The sequence below is a fragment of the Lepisosteus platostomus genome, unplaced genomic scaffold (assembly GCF_059453375.1).
Source record: "Lepisosteus platostomus isolate fLepPlt1 unplaced genomic scaffold, fLepPlt1.hap1 Scaffold_75_H1, whole genome shotgun sequence".
In the NCBI taxonomy this organism is placed as follows: Eukaryota; Metazoa; Chordata; class Actinopteri; order Semionotiformes; family Lepisosteidae; genus Lepisosteus; species Lepisosteus platostomus.
Window position 1 is genome coordinate 149,400 of NW_028291687.1, and position 14,439 is coordinate 163,838.

General features: G+C 48.8%; 5 non-coding genes across 5 annotated transcripts; 4 read left to right on the top strand and 1 right to left on the bottom strand.

Moving 5' to 3' along the window:
* Positions 1-294: 294 nt before the first annotated feature.
* Positions 295-376, bottom strand: trnas-gcu (transfer RNA serine (anticodon GCU)). The gene has a single exon. It is a non-coding gene; the product is annotated as a tRNA-Ser (tRNA).
* A 5,719-nt stretch (positions 377-6,095) lies between these two features.
* trnag-ucc (transfer RNA glycine (anticodon UCC)) lies at positions 6,096-6,167 on the top strand. The gene has a single exon. It is a non-coding gene; the product is annotated as a tRNA-Gly (tRNA).
* Positions 6,168-11,292: 5,125 nt separating this feature from the next.
* On the top strand, positions 11,293-11,409 carry LOC148631571 (U5 spliceosomal RNA). The gene has a single exon (XR_015934638.1). It is a non-coding gene; the product is annotated as a U5 spliceosomal RNA (small nuclear RNA).
* A 230-nt stretch (positions 11,410-11,639) lies between these two features.
* LOC148631572 (U4 spliceosomal RNA) lies at positions 11,640-11,781 on the top strand. Its single transcript, XR_015934659.1, has one exon. It is a non-coding gene; the product is annotated as a U4 spliceosomal RNA (small nuclear RNA).
* A 1,340-nt stretch (positions 11,782-13,121) lies between these two features.
* LOC148631573 (U4 spliceosomal RNA) lies at positions 13,122-13,263 on the top strand. Its single transcript, XR_015934656.1, has one exon. It is a non-coding gene; the product is annotated as a U4 spliceosomal RNA (small nuclear RNA).
* Positions 13,264-14,439: the final 1,176 nt, after the last annotated feature.

Consider the following 14,439-nt stretch of genomic DNA (forward strand, 5'->3'; position numbering starts at 1 on the left):
ATAAAAGCTTAAGTTTTGTATTTATCTTGTACCATAGAACATGATTTTCTTTGTATTTCAAGCCCACAAAGTGTCCAAATGATGCACCTTTGACCTCATCCAGAACGTATCATTTCTTGAAAGGGATTGCTGTCCGAATGCACATCTGAATCCCAAACAGAATCTCTAGTAAAATACGATCATTTGTGAAACAGGCAAATGACTGTCTCAGGGGCCCATTTCTCATTGTCAGACACATGTATGCAATGCTTTCACTGTGCATTGAGCAATAGGGATCAAAAACAGAATGGAAACAGACGAGGATGGGATTTGAACCCATGCGTGCAAAGCACAATGGATTAGCAATCCATCGCCTTAACCACTCGGCCACCTCATTAACAAAACTGGGCTGTCTCAACTGGGTTGGCGCGCTCCAGATGATCTTTTTCTTTTTTTTCCCTCGTACTCGAGGGTCATTTTCCTGTTCCACATGCGATTTCAACATTTTCCTTGGGAGATGTCAAGCCAGCAAGCCACTGCTGTGGTTCAGTGGCCAGCGTGGAGTTCAGTGGCCCTGTTGTACACAGAAAGCACATTGAGCTCCTTGGACATGAAAAGTTCCAGATAAAAGCCATTTGTCATCCTTTCTCTTGGTGTCGATGTTGCTATTGTATGTAAAGGTGGCAACTTGCTCAGCGAGCAGGCGGAGCACACACCCAATGCAGATGTGTCTGAGTGGTGTGTCCAAGTGGCTGCAAAAGGACAGCACTCCCGGGGCGCTGTGGCTTAGTTGGTTAAAGCGCCTGTCTAGTAAACAGGAGGCCCTGGGTCTGAATCCCAGTGGATAACCACCTACGGCTAGACTTAATTAAATGCAAGTATTCATTTCCTGTCTTTAACACGACTTGTTTTTCTTAAAATGGATGCAACTTGCAAAACATGAAATACAAACCTTGCTAATCAGCGCTAGCAGCTGGCAAAAAAAAAGAAGTCAGCAATGTTTTTTTTCTTTAACCTTAACCCTGCTAATGGAGAAGAGTTAAACGACCGAGTCTATGCAGCTTAAACGGTGCACACGTCGGGTTCTTAGCTGAAAGGGTGGTAAATCACGCTCACCCCAGTCCTTAATCTTTTAAAGAGGATACAAAATTGAACCTAGTCGCCACATCACATACATCCTGTTCAATGATAAAAAGGTAACATCTATCCTCGCTCCAGAGTAAATCTCACGTTGAGGGCATATTTTTTTTCACTTTACCGTGAATCGGGCTCGGCTGCACAGAGGAGAGAGCAGAGCAATGAGGTCACGGGGACAGGGGAGTCACACGCTGGCTGTTTGAACACGCGGAAGATCACTGAGGGATCCACAGTATATGGACCCTCCGTGCGCAATCAGTCCGCACTCCGGACTCTGAATCCTGCCATCCGAGTTAAGATCTCGGCAGAACCTGAAGCGCAGTTCCTTCTTAAAACGTAATCTGGTGAGCATTTCTAGAATCGTACTTGTATAGATGCAGCCTTTAATGTGTTGCTAGGTTAAAATTGATGACTTCTTGTATTTCAGTAGGCAACTGCCCTCTTGATTTTGGATTTAATTTCTTTATTACAGTGGCGCTTTTATGAAGCCAAGGGACCAGGGAGCTGCCCCAGTACTGGGATGGCCAGTTCGAAATCATAGAAACTATTGTCAATTCCAGTCCCATGTCAGTGCGAGCAGGGATTTTGACATCTTGTTTTGCTATGTTCTGCACCAACAGGCAGGTGGCTCGGCCATTCCGTTCCAGTCTGGGGGTACAACAGACTGCTAGGTTCAGTCTGATAAACTGAGCTGATGGTTGGAAGAAAACCATCTCAGCGTCCATTCTCTGTCCCTTCTTTAGGACAAGGCGTACTGGAAACCCTGCTGTTGACGCAGGAACGATCAGGTCCGATTCGTTTACTACCTGGCAGGCCTGAGGAATCGTCTGACCTGACCGAATGTTCTCGGGGTCACCGCTTAGAGAGTGGGCATCTGGGTCCACCCGTTTCCACAGCACACTGTTTACTGTGTCCAGCTGGGCGCCCAGTCGAACCAATAGGTCTGCACCAATGCAGACCGAATGGGTCAGCTGAGGTGCTACCTGGAAGTAGTGAGCAAACTTCCTTTTTCCGATGGAGATGGAAGCTACACAGCTTCCTTTGCTCCAAATGGACCTATGAGGTGGGGGTGCCCACCACAGAACCTGTGACTGCGTCACCAGGGTCACCTGACAGCTTCGCGACAGGTCCTCGAACAGACCTTCACTGATTATGGACTTCTCAGAGCTGAGGCTAAGAATTACATCATCAACCTGCACTTCTGCCACCTGGACCCCCTCCCACCACCATGGGGTGGTAGTCCTGGACCCCCTGAGGTACCAGGGTGCACAGAAAGGACTCCCATTCATTACCGGACAGGGAGATCCACTCTTCTTCAGGGATGAAAAGGGGGTGTGCTTTACCTGGCGGGTCAAGCAGCTGCTCGGAGCACTGCTCCTGTAGTTGGGAGACCGTGGGAGTGCTGGCCTGGGCAGGACTTCCCTGTAGTTTTGGAAAGCAAGAAGAGACATTTATTCTCGTCCAGAGGAACCAGGAGGAACCTCCAACTCAGCTATAGTGTTCAGTGGGCACTGTGTGATCACAGCATAACCACTGAATCCCCCTTTTTGCTGTGCAACAGGCTTAGGGTTTTTGACCTGAGCCCACAATTTTCCACGCTGGCAGTCCACCAGAGGCTCCAGCCTGTCAAGCAGGTCTTGGCCAATGAGTAGTGGCTCTGTTTTTAACCTAGAGGATCCTGGCATGATCCTGGGTATAGCTGGAAATATCTATCTTACACGGTTCTACCTTAAGTCTGATGCCTTTTCCTTTCGCTAATCGTTTGAGCTCGCTGAGTAGATCGGCTGACATCAAACTAATTTCAGCCCCAGTGTCAATCAGTGCTTCTCTATCTAAGACGTTTTCAAGAGAAACCTTGATATAAATACGCCTTGCTTTGCCTTTCTGGCTGAGATTCCCTAAGAATTGTTGGAAGCCTGCCTTTTCTTTGACTTTAGGGGCGGGGTCAGCGCCCAACTCAGAGTCACAGCCTTCTTCCAGGCAGGAACCCTCCCACCCAATCAGATAGACTGAGGGAGGGGCTTGGGACGGATCCCCGCCTCCTCCAGTGAGAAGGGGCGTGGTCCCCCTAAGCTCATTCACACTTCTGGCATTCGGTGCGGAAGGTTTACCCTGTCCTGATCTCTCAGGCAGGGCTTGTTCAAGCCTGGCCAGGCGGGCTGCAGTCGACTCCCTTCGTCCAGTCTTATGATAGGCTCTGCCTGAGCCCTTGCCTTCCCCGTAGCGCTCACGGCGGCTCTGACGCTTAGTGCGGTCCTGCCTGCCTATTTTGTGCCGGGGCTTAGCGAGCTCAGGAACCTCAGCTGCCTCGAGCTGAGGCGAGTCGTCAACCCTGCTGGCTTTAGTGGGGAACACGGCCGTTTTAGCAGGTTTTCGCTCTGAGGAAGCAGAGACTTCAGCTCCCCAGGCTTTTTGAGCCAACCTTCTAATGTCAGCCATTTTCATCGCTGTGTGTGCATCACAATCATTTTCCTGACTGAGGGATGCAGATTAGCAATGAATAAACCTTTGAAATTCACGTTCTCTTCGCAACCCTCTTCATTCCGCCCTGCAAAATAAGTGCGCCTAAGCCTCTGATAATAGTCGCGAGGGGCTTCAGCTTTTTCGTGCTTAATATGGTGCACAGCAGCCACGGCAGCTATGGGATCGATAAAAGCCGAAAATTCTCCGATCATTGCCTGACACAGCTCCTCAAAGCTATTACAGACTTCCGGTCCTTGTCTAGACATCCACTCGTGGACCGCTCGGCTGGTAGTTTTCCTTACTTACATAGACTTTTCCTGTTCGGACGCTTCGGGCATAAACTGCAAAGTATATCTCAGCTCATCGATGTAGGTCTCCACATTATTCCCTGACACTGACGGGTCAAACCTTTCTACATCTTTGGCTAACTGCCTCAGGGAGTGGAGGTTAATTTTTACGGTTTCTCCGCGGGCAGGGAGACGGCCGTGATCAGGAGCAGGGGGTCTATGCCTGAACTGACTCGCCCTTGCGTTTCGCGCAGGACTCAGCGATCTCCCCCATGCCGATCCGACCACAGACCCTGGCCGGGAGAAACCTCCTCCCGGCGCGCTGGGTGAGCGCTCCGGGCTGCTAGGTGGGCTGGCATGCAAGTGGGATCTAGTCTATTTTGCTTCCAGTACGGCAGCATCTGACTCCTTTTGCCTTTCCTGGCTGAGCTCATTTAAACTCTCAATTTCTTTTTCTTTTTCTTTCGAGCTCCCTTCCAGGTCTCTCCTAGCTACCTCAGCCGCAGTTTCTCTAGCAGACAAGTCATCTAATTTACCTAAAACTTCCCTGAGTCAGTCTTCACTTTCCTCATTTTTCACTCTCTTTTCTCTGATTATATCCAACAACTCGACTCGCTCCACCTTATATCTTTCTAGCGTTCCCTGAAGCTTTTGAAACTTTGTCAGCTCGGACAAAGACAGTTCCAGCTGTTTAGCTAGATTTAAGGTGAAACTCGATAGGACCAGAACTGCGTTCACAGACACTCCTGTGTTAAGCTGGTTCGCTACCTTAGCTACTAAATCTACTTGCAGCTTCTCAATATCATCAAAGTTCAACTTTTCGATACCACTCCAGTAACCAGGATTGTCGTCGCTAGAAATAGTACTTATAAGCGACTCCACTTCAGACATTTTAGCAGCCATTGTCATTACGTCAGAGAAACTTTAAGAGTATTACTTTTTTTTTTCTTTTTCCAAAATACAGTATGGAATCTAGACACCCAAGCAGATGGATTTCCAATCAGCACATGTTACACTAAACGCTAGAAAACAGGGGGATTTCTTTACGCAGTTATCAGCATACCCGGTATTCGCGTATAGAAGCCGCGGTGCTGTGCTGAACTTCAGTTATTCTGTGCGACTGATTCTCATTTCATTCTAAACTCGCCCACCCAGGGACGCCATTAAATGTAATGGTTTGATGGGTTTACTGAGACAATTATTAATTGTAGCAGTAATCACAAGGTTGTTCGTTGGGGCTTTTAGAAAATCAATCGTCAGAACAACTAACAACGCACACACAGGGGTTCAATACACTAGATACATTTATTAATATAAATTGTGCACCAAACATATACTAGTCTGCCTGGATACGAGTGGCAGACCTTACTTTGAGGGTTATCAATATACAAGGTATATAATCCCGAAGAGATGCAAACACAAAGAGATACACAACAGAGAATATATGTCAATATATATCGTTCGGTTACCAAATCGCTAATCAGTGTTATTACCCACTGTTACTCTAAACTCGGAAGTAAATACATTACTCATGAATTAAATTGATAACAACTTGTGTTGAGGTACAATTAAATTCTCGAGACGCAATGTAGAACATGGGGTTTACTTATCCACTGTGTATGGATTTGGAATTTCCCGGCACGAACACCAAACCAGCTGACAGGCTCTGTTGCAGCCTCTGTTCCAGCGGTTGTCCAATGGGCGTTGTCCCGGCGTCCTCTGGCTACCGGCCAACCAGTCAAGGTGCAGCTCGGAGTAGGACGGGCGGAGGAATCTGACTGCGGCGCGCAGGGCAGTCGTTGCTCCGAGGGGATCTACCAGCAGTCCGGCTGGCTGGTAGAAAGTCTCTATGCACAGAGTGTGACCGCGAGTCCTCACAAGTCACTCTTGTGCCTGGGAAGAAGCTGGTTCGTTCCCGGTCCAGCACTGCTTCTGAATAAGCTATTCAGGTTGTCGACGAGGGTCCAACTGTAGGGTCCAACTGTCCAACACAAACACAATCTGTGGCGTTTAGCGTGACATAGTCTTGCAGGCATCGTGCTGTCTCACTGCAATACTATACCGCTGGAGGATACAGTCCATCTGGCCATGAAACTCATTTGAACGTCTAGCTACAGCAACTAACAATATCATGATTTATTCAGGATGTGTGGAATCAGCACGTCCCGGAGACAGCTTCCGAAATCGTGAGCATTCTCTGGTGGTGTCCTGCAGGGCACCTGTGGGCGTGCGTTGGTGGTATAGTGGTGAGCATGGCTGCCTTCCAAACAGTTGACCCGGGTTCGATTCCTGGCCAACGCAGTGGCGATTGGTTTCAAATGCTGTCATGAGCCTTGGATTGTGACTAGCAAAGCGCAGCCTTTTGAAAAACGGAATGCAAAACGGAATTGAAGGAGAATCTTACAGGGGATTCTGAGCGGTGTCTGCATACACGCAGTCCGATACGGGTGCTGAAAGCTTGAGCTACTCTCAATGTCATGCTGCCTTTCCCCGGAGTAAATCTGTTACATTGAAAGAATGCTTCTGGCAGGTTCAAAAAGGGACCCTTGTTAATTGGAGAAATCAATGATTTCGAATGAATTCTGTATGCGTTAAAAGACAGCTATACACAGAAAACATGCAGGACACTGCTCATGATGTTTCCCGAGCCGAAACACAGTGCGTTTTTCCAAGCCATCTGACAAAGCCCGCCCACTGAAAACTGCAGCAGATCGTGTAAAGACGTTCAACTTTGTAACTACTGCACGCACAGGAAGCAGAATAATTTCCTCTTTTCCGGTTTTATTTATGCGAACCATAAATAAACCAAATAAACCAAGTTGCAAGAGGCCCGCACCCACAGCACAAATTGCGCAGCCTAGGCCACCTCCTCGCCCTGCACGCCACCGCCTCCTGCTGGGCCCACTCTTTCGCACACTCACACGCCACACTAACACTCAAAAGTGTGGGCAAAACAAGAAAACGAGCGCACCGTTTCCTACACATCTGCAGTCACCGTTGCGCATTCGCAGCATGTCCCGGGATGCAATTCGGCCTCATTTGCATAACTCCAGACCGGCAGATCGCCACGCAAGCTCGCGACGTGCGCCTGCCACACACCGAACAAACCTTTTCAGCAATTTCCAAAAAACGGGCCTGCTCGCCTGCCCACAAGGCTCCGTCTCTTACCTGCTCTCCAGAGCCTGCTGCCTTCTGTGCTTTTCTCTCGGCACCGCTGCAGCGCACACAACTCCTGCAGCGGGAGGGGGGGAGAAAGTTCCCGCGCTCCGCCGCAGGGAAGGCTCGCTCCGTGCGCACACGTCCTTTCGATGCCAGTCCAACAAGTGCTCCGCATTAGCTGCGTCAGGGCTCCGGGGTGTCGCACCTCACCTCACCTCACCTCGCACTGCCCCCTCCTTGAATGTCTGCCGCTGGGCATGCCCCACTCTCCTCCGCCTTATCTTATCGCGTGTGAGCACCGACAATGGCCACAATGCCGGGGAATGGCACCTGTAAATTAATTCTCTTCTCTTGCAGCCTGAGATCATGTCCTTCTTTTGGCTCCCTCCAGTTCTGATAAAAAATCTCACTCTTAGATTTGTTAATTTTTGCGGATGAAGCCAAAGAGAAACGATCACAGCACTGCAGAGCTCTGCTAATTGAGGCATTGTCAGAGAGGAGCAGGGTCATCCATGTATAGAGGTCTTTACCTCTCCTCCCCCACTTCCAGGCACTGGTATCCCATTAATGGCCTGATCCTGGCGCAAGGCACAGGCTAAGGGCTCCATAGCCAAAACGAATAACAAGGGGGATAATGGGCAGGCCTGCCTCACCTCTGAACAGACTTCAAAGGGGCGTGATCTATTGCCATTAACCATTACTCTGCTGTTGCTACCTGTGTACAGCAGGTTAATCCACTTTCTCATGATGGGGCAAAAATTCATGTGCTCAAGTACCAATGTTAAGTACTGCCGGTTTAGGCGGTCAAAGGCCTTTTCTAGGTCTACACCTAAAATGCACAGAGGGAGGGAGCGATCCTCTGAGTACAGACAGACATCCCTCAACAAGGCCAGGTTGTCGCTCATCAGGCGTCCTGCTATCCCACAAGTCTGTTCTTTCCCTACCAGTGAGGCCACTACATTTTGTAGGCGCAGGAAAAGGGCTTTGGACAGGATCTTAGTGTCCACGCCTAACAGGCTGAGGGGTCTCCAGTTCTTTATGTCATTCTTTGCTCCTTTCTTAAACAAGAGAGAGATAGTGCCTTCTCTTAAGGAGTCAGGCAGCAATTCTGTCTTATAGCTTCCCTCGAATAGGAGCAGTAGCGGATCCTGAAGCAGATCCCAAAAGGTGCAATAAAATTCTTTAGGGAGCCCGTCAGCACCCGGAGTTTTCCTCTTCTGTAAGCTCTCCATAGCCTGTCTCAGCTCTTCTATTGTCAAATCCCTCTCAAGTACTTCCCTATCTTCTTCACTCAAAACGTTTTCTAGCTTTGAGGTAAAAAAATGAATTTCTTCATCCTTTACCTCTGTAGAGCTGTACAGTCTTGAGTAGAAGGCCTTGGTGCAGGAGAGGATAGCACTCGGCTCTGTTCTCTCTCGTCCCTCCTCATCAACTACACTTTCCATGACAGACTTGGAGCCTACCACTTTCCTGAAAAAGAAGCGAGTACACTTCTCATTTTCTTCCAAGAACTGCACTCTGCTTCTTAACAGCACTCCTCGACTACTTTCTTCGGCTATGCTCCGGATGTCCTTTTTTAAAAGGGTGATATCCTCGAGCACAGCGAAGCCACTGTGCAGCATCGTGTAGAGACGCTGCAGCTGCCTCTGTTTCCTGGCTAGCACTCCTCTCCATCTGGCAGCAGCCTTCCTTCCCTCAGCCATGAAAAAGGCCTTTGTCCTCATCTTCACCTCCTCCCACCACTCTCCTACTGACCCGTACAGACACTGCAAGGACAGCCACTGTGATAGTTTCTCCTTGTAGCGGGATACTACCCCCTCGTTCTCTAGCAGCTTAGTGTTGAGTTTCCAGAGGCCTGGGCCAAAGACAGTCCCGCCCTTGAGTTCCACTCTACACCCTAAAGCCTGATGATCTGAGAAGAAGACAGGCTGAAGAGTGACCCCAACAACTTTCACTCTCTCTGAGACAAAGCAATAGTCAATTCTGGAGCTGCTATTCCTCCTTGACCATTTATATCCTGCTGTTGTGGGATATATACATCTATATGTGTCTGAGAGTTTAAAGTCTTGAACTAAGTTTTGCAGGGCCAGTGAGCTGGAATCCAATTTTATCGGAGAGCTAGACTGCCTGTCTGTGTGCTCTAAGATACAATTAAAATCCCCTCCCACTATCACGTCTGTGCTACTTAACAATAGGGGAGAGAGTGCCTTGAGTAGCTCCACCCTTCCTCCCACGTCAGTAGGACAATACACATTGATTAGCCGCAGGTTAACGGTCCCCCATTCCACATCCACACACAGCAACCTGCCATCTATGACCCTCTGAATACTTTTCAATTTGAAAGCCCATCCTTTGAAAAGAATGGCCACGCCAGAGGCTCTGTTGTTATTGTCCCCTGACCAAACAGAAGGCCCTTTATCCCACCTATCTTCAAAGGTTTTATACCTCTCTTGATAGGCTAAAGCACACTCCTGCAACATCAACACATCTCCCTCTCTCTGCTGGAGGTAATCAAAGACAGACTGGCATTTAACTCTGTCATTGATACCTCTGGTGTTAAGAGATATTATGTTTAGATCCATATTACATAAGAAAGTGGAACCAGTCTTTACAAAACACATTTCTCTTCGGTCTCACCTGTTACCTTCTTCTTTTTCTTTTTCTTCTTACCAATTTCCTGCCAGCCATCCTCTGAATGAGCCTTCATCAGGGTGGCAGCAGTAAAAGCATTCACGGAGTCCATTTCAAGGAAGGGGGTAGAGGGAGGGGTGGAGGGGTTCCAGCTGTCCCCATCGCCATGCTCTCCTTCCTCCTCGCTCGGGGAGAAAACAGAGTCATTTTTCCTTTTCCTCAAGTCCAGCTCCTGGGAGCACTGAGGGGAAAGGGGTGCAGCCGATGCACCAGTCTCCTCTTCCCCCTCACCCACCAGCTGTTGCAGATCCTCCGTGATGGACTGGATGGAGGAGAGGAGGGCATCTGTAGCACTTGCAGAGTCTAAGAAAAGCAGCTCCGCTGAATCCTGGGTATCGTCGCTGGACCCGCTCCACCGGGGGGCCCCACACTGGCCCTCGTTCTGAGGAGCAGGAGTGGGGGAGGGGTCCTCGCTGTTCTCGGGGGTTTTCAAACCCTCGTGCTTGTCTGGTGCAGTCTGCGGTTGTGGGAGCGTAGTGGATTTCTCTTCCACCGGCCCCGGAGCCACAGCAGGACTGATCCTGGCTGGAGGCTGAGACTCTTTGTCCAACAAGGGTTCTTTGTTTGACTTGTTGTTTGCTTTGGCTTTTCGGGCCGGTTTGGCTGAAACAAGCACTGCCTCATCCTTTCTCATTTTGAGTTTATTGGCGTAGGCGTGAGGGCAGTTCTTAAAAACGTGTCCTTCCGAACCACATAAATTGCACTTTGGCAGCATTGAACAGTCAGAGGCTAAATGTCCCTGTTTGCCACAGGTCTTGCAGCATTTCACAGTGCAGGACGATGCCAGGTGTCCCACAGCACCACAGCGCCGACACACCTTTGGTTGTCCCACATAAAAAACATAGCCTTTGCAGGCGCCCAGCCGGATTGTAGAGGGCAGGTGCCTTAAGCCTCCATTTACATTGTCCGGTAGCAAGCGAACCTCGAATTTCCTTGCTCCTGTTTTTATACCGTCAACATCTCTAACCTCAGTTCCATGGTGGACGGTGCAGTACTGCTTAAGCCAGGTGTGAATGTCCTCCGTCTTTGCCAGTTCCGAGAACATAACAACATGCACCGTTTTCCTCTCTCTCTGTGTCAGAGGCTGCAAGTTGATCTTCTCAAGGGCAGGAACTTTCCCTTTTTTTGCCTCAAACACATCCACACATTGTTCAAACAGAGAATAGGTAGCAAAAACAACCTCAAATGCTTTCTGACCTGGGAGAGCGAAGATGAAATCCAAGTGCCGAGGTTCAAAGCCAAGTTCCTTCTGTAACACTTTTCTGCTGAACTGCATACGATCCATGAAGAGGTCATCCAAAAGCTCAAAACGTACAGCATTCTTGCGGGATCCAAAGGTTGCCATCTCAAACTGCAAAACAAACACTGCTTCCACAAAACAAGAAAACAATCCAACTACTCCAACTACAGGCTGATCAAGGTATCTCCCCTGCCAGGTAAGCCGAGAGCCGCAGGCGATGAGCCCGGAGCTGAACGGGCCCCACTGGCTCGTTTGTAAGGCCAGGTGCATTGCCAACCACGACCGGCAGGGCAGAGGCTTTGAAGGCGGCCTGGGCTCCTGCAGCTGTGCTGCCACGCACTCTGGTTTCTCTTCATCTCGTACAAATCTTTTGCCTTTTACTAAAGATTTCCATGGAGAGGAGCATGAATGAGTTCCATACAATTTTTGTGCTTCCCTGCCTTCGGGTGGGGCGCAGCTGGGCTGGTCAAAGAGAGAAAACAAAATCGCTCACAATCGCTCTTATTATGGCGACTGTGGCCGTCTGCTCTGTGAGTCCTCGGTCTCCGCCTGTCTGATTGGCGCTCTTTTCTTTGGAGGGCGGGAAGTGTCCGGCCGCAAATATGAAGCGTTACAGCAACGACATGCCATGAGACGATTGATAACGATTTCCATAGGATCCCCGCGGTTGCCTGGCAACCGTCAGCTTTGCGCAGTGGCAGTATCGTAGCCTGTGAGGTATAGCCGAGGCGTGATTATTGCTAGTTGAAAACTTTTCCCAATACCCCGCTTCCGCCGGTTTGCAATACAATCGGCGAAAACAATTTTCGACAGTCTCGTCAGAGACTGAGCAAGGTGTTTAAAGACAGATTTTGTCATGGTAACATCATGGTAGAAAGAAACAAGCTTCTTACGTCTCAACAGAAACGCTCTTTAGCTCTTTCAGCGTTATGCAGAGAACAGCGTCTGTCGAGATCACTTTTGAGTCAGCGCGAAACGCCGTGTGCTGTCAGTTTGATTTCATATTGCTCGTAGGGCGCCCGGCTTTTGTCTGTCAAACGTTAGGTTGCGCTTCTTCATGCTGCATCGTCGGCATGAGTGGAGCTTTTTAATTGTCTGTACTTGTCTTACTGCGCCCCATAAGAAATCGTTTGTCCCCGTTCAAAAGAGATTGTGCGATGTCCTGCAGCGTTCGCAAAGCAAACCTTTGACAGTTTGAAAAGAGGAATTTATTCTGCTTCCTGTGCGTGCAGTAGTTACAAAGTTGAACGTCTTTACACGATCTGCTGCAGTTTTCAGTGGGCGGGCTTTGTCAGATGGCTTGTAAAAACGCACTGTGTTTCGGCTCGGGAAACATCATGAGCAGTGTCCTGCATGTTTTCTGTGTATAGCTGTCTTTTAACGCATACAGAATTCATTCGAAATAATTGATTTCTCCAATTAACAAGGGACCTCCCTTTTTGAACCTGCGAGAAGCATTCTTTCAATGTAACAGATTTACTCCGAGGAAAGGCAGCATGACATTGAGAGTAGCTCAAGCTTTCAGCACCCGTATCGGGCTGCGTGTATGCAGACACCGCTCAGAATCCCCTGTAAGATTCTCCCTCACTTCCGTTGTGCAGTGCTTTACCTCTTTCAAAAGGCTTCACTTTCCTAGTCACATTCCAAGGCTCATCGAACCCGGGCTGTTTCCTCCAGCGGTATAGTATTGCAGTGAGACAGCACGATGCCTGCAAGACTATGTCACGCTAAACGCCACAAATTGTGTTTGTCCGTTCGTGTCAGTCGTCCTGCAGCCACGGGAAGTGGGACACAAACATGCTGCAATGCTTTCAGGACGTTAGGATTTGTTTATGCAACATCCGAGAAGAGTACTTGTGGCTTGAATGTGAACTGTACGTGCCCGCCCCCTTTCCTCTGTAGTGCATGATTTCCTCCCGGCATGCCCTTCGTCATTGTTCTGTCATCTTGTATTTAAAGGGTTGTATTTCTGCTGCTGAAAATAAGCAACGGTTTTCTCACAACGCCCTTTGTTCCCGACGGAGCCCTTGTCTGTCATGAAATTCTTCAAAACCTCAAGCTAGAAGAAGAAGAAGACGACAAATATGAAGCGTTACCGCAACGACATGCCATGAGACGATCGATAACGATTTCCATAGGATCCCCGCGGTTGCCTGGCAACCGTCAGCTTTGCGCAGTGGCAGTATTGTAGCCTGTGAGGTTTAGCCGAGGCGCAATTATTGCTAGTTGAAAACTTTTCCCAATACCCCGCTTCCGCCGGTTTGCAATACAATCGTCGAAAGCAATTTTTGACAGTCTCGTCAGTGCGTGACATAGTCTTGCAGGCATCGTGCTGTCTAACTGCAATACTATACCGCTGGAGGAAACAGCCCGGGTTCAATGAGCCTTGGAATGTGACTAGGAAAGTGAAGCCTTTTGAAAGAGGTAATGTCGACGCTTTTTTAACAGAGTACCAAAAAAGCGTCTTTTTTGAAGGCCTGGGCACTGAGCATTGTTGGTTCAGTGGTAGAATTCTCGCTTCTCACGCGGGAGGCTCTGGTTCGATTCCCAGCCAAAGCAGTGGCTTTTGCAGCGAGCGGCTCCATCACTTGCATCCCCTTGCAACTCGCAACTGAAAACCCACTGAAACTAAGCAGGTGAGCCAGGTCAGTACCCGGATGAGGGTAAGCTACAGGGAAAAACAAAGTTTCCAGCTGGAAGCGGTGTTAATGGTGCCGGCGGGGGGGCGCTCACCCTGAGGTCTGTGCGGGTCCCAATGCCCCAGCATAGTGACGGAGACGCTGTGTTGTAAAAGGGCGCTGTCTCTTGGATGAGATGTAAAACTGAGGTCACAGCGCTCTGTGGTCATTAAAAATGACCGACAAAAGCTCTTGGTAATTGATGGTCTTCAATAATGCTTCTCCTTTAGGTACATTTTAAATCAGCTGAAAAATGCTGTGAAATGGGGGGTCACTTCACGCCAGTGTAGGATTTGGGTTACAAGAACTATAAAACTGCACGAGAAAGCCCGTACACTGAATTACACGGCTTTCAATTCAAAGGAGGGCAAAAGAAATTCCCTGAGTTCGATTTTTTGCAGCACAGAGAGGATTGCTGTCGTGAGGCTGGTTAGCTCAGTTGGTTAGAGCTAATAACACCAAGGTTGTGGGTTCGAGTCCCGTACGGGCCAGGTCCTTTTCTCCTCTCTTACAAAAGCTGTTAGGTTCCTTTCCGTGGTGAGATGGGTTGTCATGCAACGCGGCTACATAGTGCCGACAGACAATTAAATGACAAAAATGAAGAGAGTTAAAGCAGCTGGAAAGATTTTCTTACAACTTTTGAGCTGACACAGTTTTGGAAAATGTTTTCTTCACGCTGCACTGTACCACATAGGCAGCCAAGAGTCTCCAAAACAAAACAGAATTGACAGTCATATAATGTCCATTAACCCCGGTTTTAAACACAGCATCATGTCTGCCATCATAAGAATATGAGTCCAATATT